Consider the following 12,069-nt stretch of genomic DNA (forward strand, 5'->3'; position numbering starts at 1 on the left):
AGAATGTCGTTGCGAAGGACATATTGACGGAGAGAAGGGTCGGAATGTCCTGAAGATACTCGCTGAATGACCTTCTTGAGGGTTGCGTCCCGGCGCTGCTCTGTGCCGATGTCGTGCAAATCAGATATGGCGAGCACACAAGAATCGCCTTCATGGACAGCGAGGCTAGCAGGGTCCACCGGATAACGCGAGAGACAATCAGCATCTTGGTGCAACCTGCCCGACTTATAAATTACGTCGAAGTTATACTCCTGGAGACGTAGAGCCCAGCGACCTAGGCGACCAGTTGGGTCCTTGAGCGACGACAGCCAACACAGAGCGTGGTGGTCCGTAATAACTGAAAACTCGCGGCCATACAAGTAGGGGCGAAATTTCGCTACAGCCCAGACCAACGCAAGACACTCGCGCTCTGTTATCGAATAGTTTCGCTCAGATGTGGAGAGAAGGCGGCTGGCATACGCAATAACACGCGTTTGGCCTCCCTGGTGTTGAGCGAGGACGGCGCCGATTCCGTGAGCACTGGCGTCTGTGCGTACTTCAGTCGTCGCAGACGGGTCAAAGTGAGCCAGTATTGGTGGTGAAATGAGCAGGTCGATCAGCGTGGAAAACGCAGCTGCTTGGTCTTGGCCCCACGAGAAGGGCACGTTCTTTTTGAGAAGATCAGTTAGTGGTCGTGCAATTGTAGCGAAATCGCGTATAAAGCGGCGGAAGTACGAGCATAAGCCCACAAAACTCCGAACATCTTTGGTTGAAGAAGGCAGAGGGAAATTCTTGACAGCGCTAATCTTGTCAGGGTCAGGTCGGACGCCAGCAGCACTTACAAGATGACCAAGGATCGTGATTTGTTGTCGGCCGAAATTGCACTTTTTCGAGTTCAGCTGGAGTCCTGCTCGACGAAAAACGGCTAAAATGGTCGACAAACGAGTTAAGTGAGTTTCAAATGTTGGGGAAAAAACAATCACATCGTCGAGGTAGCAAAGACAGATGGACCATTTATAACCACGAAGAAGAGAGTCCATCATGCGTTCGAACGTTGCCGGGGCGTTGCACAGCCCAAAAGGCATAACCTTGAACTGATAAAGGCCGTCCGGTGTGATGAAGGCAGTCTTTTCTCGGTCTAAGTCGTCGACAGAAATTTGCCAGTAGCCCGAACGCAGATCAATAGATGAGAAGTATCGCGCGCCATGAAGGCAATCAAGGGCGTCGTCGATTCGTGGCAGCGGATATACGTCTTTGCGGGTTATCTTGTTCAAGGCACGGTAGTCAACGCAAAATCTCCAGCTGCCATCCTTCTTTTTCACTAAAACAACAGGTGACGCCCATGGACTTGAAGAGGCCTCTATGACTCCTTTGGAGAGCATTTTCTCGACTTCTCGTTGTATGACCTGGCGTTCGGACTGGGAAACACGATACGGTCGCCGTCTAACAGGATTAGCATCGCCGGTATGTATTTGATGACGCACGAAGGACGTTTGCCCTAAAGGGCGGTCATCGAAGTCGAAAATATCTCGGTAGGTAGTCAGAACGTGGTGAAGTTGCGCCAACTGACAGGGCAGAAGATCAGGGGCGATCATCATCGTGATTTCGTCGCTAGGTGCGTTTGCTCGGCTGGCTGCAGTAGGGGACGAACAGTCTTCAGGGTCCAATGCCACGATGCTACATGCATCAAGTGGGGAAACGTGGGCTAACGAAATGCCTTGCGGGAGAACTTGGGTCGAACTACTGAAGTTAAGGAGCGGAAGCTGAACGTAGTTGTCCACAATAGTCACGATTGTATGCGGCACAGCAACACTTCGAGCCAAGAGCACATCCACCAATGGAGACACTATGTAGTCACCGTCAGGAAGAGCTGGTGATATCGTTAAGGCAACACACGTGGTGGCTTGCGGTGACAGCCGAACATAATCAACAGCGCACAAGCGGTGTGACGGTGAGGACGGCACAGGTCCAAGTCGAGGCAGTTCAAGTTGAAGAACGCCGGTTGCACAGTCGATGAGAGCAGCATGGGTGGACAAGAAATCTAAACCAAGAATTAGGTCATTTGGGCACTGCTCAATAACTGCAAAGAGAACAGATGTGGGGTGATCGGCGATAGTGATGCGTGCTGTGCACATTCCTGTGATGGCAAGACTTCTTCCGTCGGCGACACGAATAACGCCAGGGGCAGCCGGTGTGAGCACTTTCTTCAGGCGGCGACGAAGTCGGGCACTCATCACAGAAATATGCGCCCCAGTGTCAACAAGTGCAGAAACAGTCAGGCCGTCAACGTCGACGTCGATCAAATTTCGTCGTGTCGGCAGTACAAGGAGAGGATTTGAGGTCGGTACCGAGGATGCAGCTTCACCTCCAAGAGCTGCACCGCTTAGTTTCCCTGGTGAGAATTGAGCGGGGAGGTCGGGCGTCGTCGTAGAGGAGAAGGGGACGACGGGCGACGTCCTGGCGGCGAACGAGACTGGTGACGTCGAGGCGACGGTGAGCGGCTGTGCTGCGTATCAGGGGCATCGCAGGCGTAGGAATCGACGGGCAGAGGCCGGCGGTAGTTGTCGGCGATCGGCTCAGGAGGTTGGAAACGACGGTAGCTATCGGTGCGGCGAGCAGTGTTATACTGGTTTCGGGACGAAGACCAATGGTTGTGGCAATACCGTGCGACGTGACCTATGCGGCGGCAGTTAAAGCAGATCGGCCGATCATCCGCAGTTCTCCATTCGGCCGGATTGCGAGAGCGTGGATAAGACCTTTCTTGGGGTGGTGACCTGGGGCGAGGCGGCGACCTTGAACGGAAGCCAATTGGTCGAGACTGAGCAACGGCGCAGACATCGAAGCCCAAATTGCTCAGTTCTTCCCGCACAATCGACTGTACCAAGCAAACCTGAGGTACTTGCAAATCGACGTGGCCGTTGGCGGGAAGAGTAGGTGTAATTGCTTCGATTTCCCGCCGGACAATTCGCGTAATTTCAGACGCTGGTGAAGACTGCCGATGGGAGGACAGTCCATCTTCGCAGGAGGACGTCGCTGCGGTGTTCGGCAGTCGAGTAAATGATCTTGAAATCCGCCTGCTTTTGGCCAGTTCAAAACGCCGGCATTCCTCAATAATTTCGTCGACGGTCGCACAGTTCCGGCACATTAGCAGGTTGAACGCGTCGTCCGCTATGCCCTTGAGGACGTGGCCAACCTTGTCAGACTCCGACATGTCGTTGTCAACTTTACGACATAGAGCCAGCACGTCCTGTATATATGAGATATACGGCTCTGTGGACGTCTGAGCACGTATAGACAACTCCTTCTTTGCAGCCGCCTTTCGACCGATGGGCTTCCCAAATAAGTCGCGAAGCTTTTCCTTGAAGGTGTCCCAACTGCCGATCTCCTCCTCATGGTTTTCGTACCAGACTTTGGCCGTGCCTTTCAGGTAAAACAGCACATTGGCCAGCATAAGAGTCGGATCATACCGGTTGAGAGCACTGGTGCGTTCGTAGTCGGCTATCCAGTCGTCGACATCAACTTGGTCCGTACCGCAGAACGTTCCAGGATGCTTCGGATGCGTCAGCACGTACGTGGGTGGGGGTGGGGCCAGTGGAGGCGTTGCCGTGGATGGTGCGGGCGTCGCCGAAGCCGATGGAGAGGTGGCCGTGGGATCAGTCCCGTGTTCCATCACGGAAACTCCGATTTGACGACCACTGCGGAGCTCCGTTGTATGGCGCTTCGTTACCCAGCACCTCCACCAATTTGTTACGGAGCTCGCAAACACACGGAAGAGAGGAATGAGCGTATTTCCTATATTTACATGCCAAAGTGACGCTTCAGAGCTGCCAGTCTCTCGCGCGGCGAGTCCACTTCTTTTTCATCGAACTGTTGTCCACGACGGTAGAGCCATGCCCACTGCCTCGTAATAATATATAGCACACGAAACTTGAAAAAAAGAGGGAGAGAAGTCGAGTGACATGAAAGAGTAATTTTTGTTATGATTGTATGCGTATAACAAATAAACTGTGATTGCGCAATCATTCGCTTGTCAAATACGCCAATTCCCTGGTGAGGAGCGTTATCGAAGGTGCACTGACACACATATCGCCTTTCTTGATTATGCAGAATGCCTCATAAATCTCACGTGTCCTTTTATCTCTGTAGCGTCGAAGTATCTTGCATTTGTCAAACAATGCACGGCATCCACAAATGGAGCTGTGCGCAGCTAAGTGGCTGCCAACAGAACCCCGCATTAGATTGCGGTGTTCCCTGAGGCGGTCATTTATACAGCGGCCAGAATGCCCGATGTAACAGCGGCCGCAAGAGAGGGGAATTTCATAAATGGCACAAAAACAACATTCAACAAACTTGATTGCGTGTTTTTTATCACACACGCGAGGCCCTCTGTCCTCTCTGTTCACCTGATGGCACATACTAGAGAACTTATTTCTGGCTGAAAAAACAACTCTGATTCTTCTCTGTCCTGTGTCCTGTGTTACGCGCTGTTTTTTCACTTCGTTGACCATGTACCAACCGGCCCAAATAAGCACTTTAGTACAGTTCATTTCTCTTAACGCTGACACTTATTCTAGGCCTTCGCTCGGTCGACGCCACCGATGTCGGGCATTACTTAACGCTCACGCGTTCAAATTGCCCATGTGTGTTCTCGTCGTTGCCGGGTAGATACTAAGTGTCAGTCATCTGTGGCACATACCCGCATACCAGCGGCACATACCCGCCCGTGGAAATGTGTCTGGCGGGAAGTGTTTGACGGCATACGTGACGGGGTTGTGACATTATTTATGTCGTGACCAGCGCGTCTTATGTATAAAACCATCTTACCCTCCCATGCTCATTTTGGTTCACGCAAAGTTAAGGGGGTTACCACGAGAGCACCCAAACGTATGCGGAGATAGATAGATAGATAGATAGATAGACAGATAGATAGATAGATAGATAGATAGATAGATATATAGATAGATAGATAGATAGATAGATAGATAGATAGATAGATAGATAGATAGATAGATAGATAGATAGATAGATAGATAGATAGATAGATAGATAGATAGATAGATAGACACGCTCAAAGTCACCGTAGTTCGCTAAGAAATGTTTCGCGTTTAAAACGTTAAGCAACGAGCATGCAATTTTCATGCGCTTTTGCTTGAAGGTAAATGACAAGCGCTAACCAATCGTTAAAATAAAAACAAGATTGATATTTCTGGCCCACTATGAGGTTTCTTGTGAAAACTGGTTGTGAGAAAGGCCCCTTTAGCTGGCCCAAAGAGTGAAATTTGCCTATGTTTCAACGATTGGTTCGTAGCTTTTATTTAACGCCATGTATTTTCGCGACCACACGGGTTGCCGTAGTATTCGGGATTTAACGTTTAGCTCAGTGCACGTAACGTGCTGTATGAAGTGACTATCAAACCGCACAAAACACGTTGTTCCACAACACAAGAAAAAAAAAACGAAAGTCTGCAATGATCTTGATCCACCATGTCCCACAAGGCGCTTATCTGTATTACTTCTGCACTATCGTCATCATAACGACAATACTGTTCGAGCTTTAATGCCTGAAAAACACTTTTTTTCTTCCTTCTGCTGTTGTACATCACATAAATAAATGAAGTTATGCTAGCAGTTCAGCATTTAGGCGTCGGCTTATCGCTACATAGACTATCTGCTCAATTTTCAGAGAGACTATCGGCTCAATAGAGAGGGATGGGCCCTCCCCGTCAGAATGCCTTTACACAGATTTTCATGTGACCCTATTCTGAATTAGTCATAATTAATAGAAATGAGGTTGATAGATTTACGGTCTTATCAAAATAAATATTATAAGTATACATGTGAACGTATTTGATGACATTTAAATGACCTAATCTTATGAACGTGCGTCGATCAAACTATTTATTCTGTCCAGCGAAGTAGTGAGCTTTGCTCGCTAGACTGATTCTAACTTTGTGGTATGTGTTTCCTGTCACTGCATCCTAGCCTCGCTTCCATTCGTACATGACTAAACAACCCGGGTTCTATCCCCCCTTGCACCCAGAACTTTTATTGGTTGTTTATTTCATTGCATCTTTCTAAATTCTTCAGTCAGGTGCAAAAGAATTTTTCGCTCACAACCAACGACACCGACGCCAATGCCAGGATTTCCGCGAAACGAGCTCTTTAATGGTATCGCGGTAATATATTGCGGCAATGATTAAGCGTCACAATCAGGTTCCCATTTAACCTATCTCCTGTATGTTTTGAAAGTGGCTATATAGTCACGCCACTAGTTCTATTATGTTGCTCAACTATGTTGCTAGTAAAACTATTGTAAAGTGTCTTGCTAAGCTAAAATACCTGTTAGCTTTCGCTGTGAAACAGGTAATACTGGCGAGTGGTATTTGTAAGTAATTTATATAGTTTTCTCATACAAACCAAGAACACTCATGGTATATAAAACTTTTAGGAGGCTTGTAAAAAAAAGGAAAACCTTAATCTGGAATGCATACTGTACACCAACCAGGGTGTCATTGTCTGGAACTCTAGACGATTTCGTAATTAATGCGGTTTTCTTACGTAACCTAACTCCTAGCTGGCGAACCCAGCCTTCTTTTTTTTTTTCACTTCAGCGCGGGCTGTTCAGCGGGTCCGCGAGGTGGTCGGCAAGCTCGGCCTGCCGGTACCTACGTGGAACTGAGCTAGCTGCGTGACTGAGTCGCCTTCGATCCGCAGCACTAAAGTTATTTTCCTTCTTTCCTTCCTTCTTGGCTCTACAACCGCGTCGAACAAGAGAGACGGTGGTTTAAAGCAACCATAATACAGAAATACCACGCATTTACCTTGTTGCGATGACCTCGAACTAGGACCAGTAAATAAGCACGTGCACAAAAAAAAAACAAAGGCAATTGAAACAGCAGTGCGCCACTACAGACACACACACACACACACACACACACACACACACACACACACACACACACACACACACACACACACAAAGAAACATGGTCTACGCTATTTTTGTTCAGTACAGCCGGTTTTCGTTAAAATCGAGCAACGTATGTTTTTCTGAAGCTAGTGGATGCAAGAACTTCCGGTGTCAGTGAAATGTTTTTGTGAGAATGCGATAGCACTGCTGTCGTCAAATATATATAGTACGGCAGATAGAGCAAAAAGCAGTCCCCACAAAGCATCACTTTTATAGGTAAAGCTGGTTATGTGCGTAAGGCATCACGAAGAATAAGAAGTTGTTTAATGAGAAGGAGCAGAGGTCGGCCTTGAAAGCTAGTTTCTGGCCTGACACGGGGGTAAGGGTAAAAAGGAAAGAAAGAGGAGGGTATGATGAGGGGTGATTGTGGTACAGCATAATGAGTCACTGCACACAATGTCTCGTTCGGGGTAGTACACGCACAAGTCTCTACATTATAAGAATCTCTAAAGATGGGAATCCAAACCTGTCTTGCTTAGAAATGCAGGCAGGCCCTTTAAACTGCGTTGAGCGTGATCCGCACGTTCCCAAGCACCCAAAAGTGTCTCTTTCGAAAAGGGTCGGCAGTCTAGGTCATCTGTGAGGCACTTAAGACATTGTCTTTCAACTGCGTATAAAAGGCACACACACAAGATGTGATTAATATGTTCTGGTGTGTTACACAAGCTGCAGTTAGGATTTTCCTTTTCTTCTGTCATGCATAAGTATCGTCGCGTGTATGCAACACCCAGCCGCACTCTATGTAGTAGCGTTTCTTGGTCTCTCCTTAGTCGAAACGGAAGGCGAAAAACATCAGAAGAGTCAATCCAGTAAATGCGCTTGTTGCAATAATCCGGATCATTCCATAGTCCTTGCATAGATGTCTTCATACCTTTAGACAGCAAAGCATTGATGTCATGTCAGGAAATGTGAATCGATATTACTTCGCCACTAGTTTGCACCATTTACGCTTCTGCATCAGCTTGTTTATTCCCAGCTATGCCACAATGACTGGGAATCTATTGCAACGCAACGGTATGTCCGGATTGAAATGCCTCATTCAACATATTTATTATGTCAGAAACTAGAGGACTGTATGCAGTGTCTTGTTTTCAGTAACTTCTAATTAGCTGAAGGGCTGGCTTGGAGGCAGATCACAGATCACAGATATGTGTGTAAGGCATTATAAAATCTATAGCACTGTTACAGTAGAATTACCTTAAGCATTACCTGATCAAAGCATATATGCGGAAACAGCTACGAGGTGTTTTGTAGGCGTCATTGGCTGTTCAGGTTCGATGAATAAGCAAAGACGTGAAAACGGCGGTGTGGTGTAATGCAGCAAAATCCTTAAATGTATTTCATTTCTTTTGAATGAACTAAAATGAATACTATTTAACTGGTAGCTATATAAATTAAAGGTCAACAAGACTGTAGGGTGGCACAACCACTTATGATTTCATGCCTCGTTCTTTAAAATGTACTCTTAATACACGTACTTATGTTTGTAACATACCATCCCTTCCGGTTGATGCAATATTTCATTACAAATGAATTATTGAACTCGACCTTCTGGGAGCTTGCGTTATCTCTTCGAAAGCGTGAAAAACGTCGAATTCGCTACTTCGTGTAGGAAAACATTATTGATGCAGAAACAGTGAAAAATAATCGAACTTATTAATAAGCACTGACAAGCCCTGACCAATGAACTTCTCGTATCTGGGCTTAAGAGAAAGCCTGTTCTCACAGTGGTTCCGCCGGCACGTAATGGCGAATGCGAGCAACCCTCAGGCTATGACTCCGGACATTGTTCAAAGGAGCTACAAAACAAAGTTGAAGCTGCAAAATAGAGCGCAGACGCATTGACATTATCAGGCGATGGTGAAGGCCGTCATTGCAGGCGCCGACTAGCGTGCAGTTCACTCTGTCGCAAGAAGGGGAATCCGCTAATAGTTGTTCGCCTCGCGCTCGATGTAAGCACATTAGTCATTTCGTGCGCCGCCCGATAATTACGACGAAAAACGCGTGGGCAGGCACATTTCGATAGCAGTCCAGAATTCGGTGGCTATGGAACGTTGACGCTCAGCATATTCCGTCTTCATTAACGTGATTGATACGAGGCGGTGGTCGCGACAGCACTGTTTCTTTTTCAGCACGTGCAGCACACTTCACAACACTGTACGGTCTCGATCCCCTCGTTCGGTACAAAGAATTGATTCATGCCAAGTTTTTTTTTTATCACAGAATTTGTTTTCACACTTTACACACCTTGAAAACATGTGCCATACGTAATGAAGGCTATTATATACAGGCTCAAGTACAATCGAAGTATACCACCCCGACTATGTTATCATGAGGAGATTACAGAAATGAATGCAGACGAAGGGTGATGACAGCGATAACGCCTCGGCCCTCAACGAGCCCATTTATGAGTATAAAGGCGGCAGTGTGGATTAGAGTGCTGAAATAGCGAACGGTACATATTGATTCAGATGCAAAACGAACCTGTTCAGCAAGTCCACACTGATATTGTGCGACATAGAAGTATAAATGCGTTCGGAAAGACTGAAACATATGTTGATTTCACCAGAGGACTACTACCTACTAACTGAAGGCCCATAGAAATATATTTCTTCTCAACTCGTCGCTATACGAACATGTTCATCAGTCGCCACTGGACCAATAATAATACAAGTGTCATCGTTAAATCTACCTTATAAATAACCACATTTCTACGGTTTTTTTATCGTAACTCTTTCTAATATTACTTTTGATTACTATATATAAAAACAAAAGATATGCAAGGAAAAGGACGGAGGTTCACCAGATGGCCATTGGTTCCTTGTCCTTGCACATGGAGGAGCAGTATAGGTGGAAAGTGTTGGAACAGAGTAGACAAATGAAAGAAAAAGAAAATATTTCACCGCGCTTACAAAAGTATCAAGCTGAGAACTGTTTTCCCGCTTGATACCTCCACTGCGCACTTCATAAAGTTGGTAAGCATGAGTGATATAATTGAACGCTTGCAAGGGGTGACTTCAGGGTATCGAGAACTGACGATGTTGTCATTGAGTTGAAGAGTGTGCGTATTTTGCATACAAATTACCTTAACACAGTCAGGAGTTTTAGGTCTTCGCCATCAGTGGAAGACGTAGTATTACCGTGATCACGCGATAGCGTTGAGGAGCTTCTTTTGCAGAAATATTGGTATCGGCATCGTTGGTTGTGAGCAAAGCATCAGCGTTGTGCGTGAATGAAAATTGTCCTTGAACGCATGACTGCATGTTGGCTCTTCGACGGTGGCTCCCCATGAAAGCACAACTTCGCATACGGTACACGCCACGAAACATCAAACGCCATTCACCAGCAATGATCTTGGTCTAGTGCCTAGCTTTACGGCAAGCTTCCGGAAACTTCTCGCGCACGTCAGGACAATGCGTGTAAAAGCTGTTCATCTCATCTCATCTTACCGCTGAGGTACAAAACCGATCAGGCTTTGAAAGGATAAAAAATTCAATGTTCATATTGCAGCATTTTTACACAATTTAAATATATTTAAGTAACGTCTTACTAATACTACATGAAGGAATCTGCATACACTGTATTAGTGGCGTCGAATCGAACCATAGTTTCAGTCTGAGACAGGGAAGCTTTATGCCGGATATGCCAATACACGAAGAAGCCCGCATTGCTCAGCGTGGACGCGTTTTATTGCTTTCCTCACTCATTTCCGCTGACTTTATCAAGTTGAAATCGTTGTAGCAATTCGCAAGACAACGGAATGCGTGGCTGATGTTGAAATGCGCCGCCATGGATCGAAGCTTCCATGCCAAGTACTGTTACCACCCCACCATGGTGGTGGTAAACGTTTTTATTTTAATTGAACTAGACAGTTCTTGTGCGCCCGAGTGGCAGCCCTTAGTCTTGGACGCCAATAGAAATGGCCGCTGCCCGGGCGTGCGCCACCAAGGAGCGTCACGCATCCAAGGTAGAGCAGTCGAGCAGGTACTCTTCCTAAGCATCTGTAGATGGGATGGGAAAGGGAGATGAGAAAAGAAGTGGAGTATCGGGACAAAAAGTCCCAACGTGAAAGGTGTCCGGCCATGCTCGCACTGCGATATGAAACCGAGCAATTTGTACTCGAACCGACGAATGCATCCTAATGTCAGCTACTGCACAAGCGCATGCTATTTATTGCAACTCTTCTAGACTGAGCACGCAGGGTCTAGTTTTCGCCCCGTGTAGTAGCAGCGACAAATGTATGCAAAATCTGTGATACAACACTCTCTGATCAGTTGACTTTATGAAGATTGCTCGACAGATGTACAAGTTTGACTAGAGTTGCGGCAGACTGTTACCATCTCGCTCTCTGCGAAAAAAATTGCTAGAAATTCGGGGAACGGTAAAGGAGTTCCAAGGCAAAATCCTAAATTTTTGTTTCATGCGGAATCGATAAAATTTGCCACATCACCTCTCATTGCTTATAGAAAATATTTGAAGTAATATTAATTTTCTTTTCACATTACTTTAATTAATTTTCTTTTCACATTGAGCAGGAGTCTGGTGTTTTGACTGGAGATCAAAGCGAGCAGCAATTTTACTTTTACGGAAAATAATTTTTACGGAAACGCGAACGATGCATAACACGTGAAGGCAAGTACTATTTAGAGAAATATGTGCAGCCTTTTTACCATTAATTTGTGTGCTGTACCTATTATTACGTTGCGTTCCACGGTCTCCTATTTAAACATTTTACATATTTTACTGTCATCGCAACCATTTTGGATGCCACACATTATCAACTCCCAAAGTCTCGGTGCCCGCTTCTGTAGAAAAATATCAATGAAGTGTTCCTAATATCGTAACAATATAACGTGCTACATCATTTCAAACTTTTAAAGACAAATTTTATGTGAACGAAGCTTGCGTAAAGCCAGTCACCTTCATTGCTCAAGTAGCTTCTTTGTGAACAGATATATATTCTTATTGTATTTTCTGGTTTTATGGCGTATAAATGTATTCATCTCGCTTTCCCAGTTTACCTATTTGTAGGCAAGTAAATCAAAATGCTTATAACAAAGTACTGCGTCACAAAGTTTACAGACCTCTCCTGCAATGTTCAAGTGCTTGTGATGTATACG

This window comes from Rhipicephalus microplus, chromosome 5, assembly GCF_043290135.1.
Source record: "Rhipicephalus microplus isolate Deutch F79 chromosome 5, USDA_Rmic, whole genome shotgun sequence".
In the NCBI taxonomy this organism is placed as follows: Eukaryota; Metazoa; Arthropoda; class Arachnida; order Ixodida; family Ixodidae; genus Rhipicephalus; species Rhipicephalus microplus.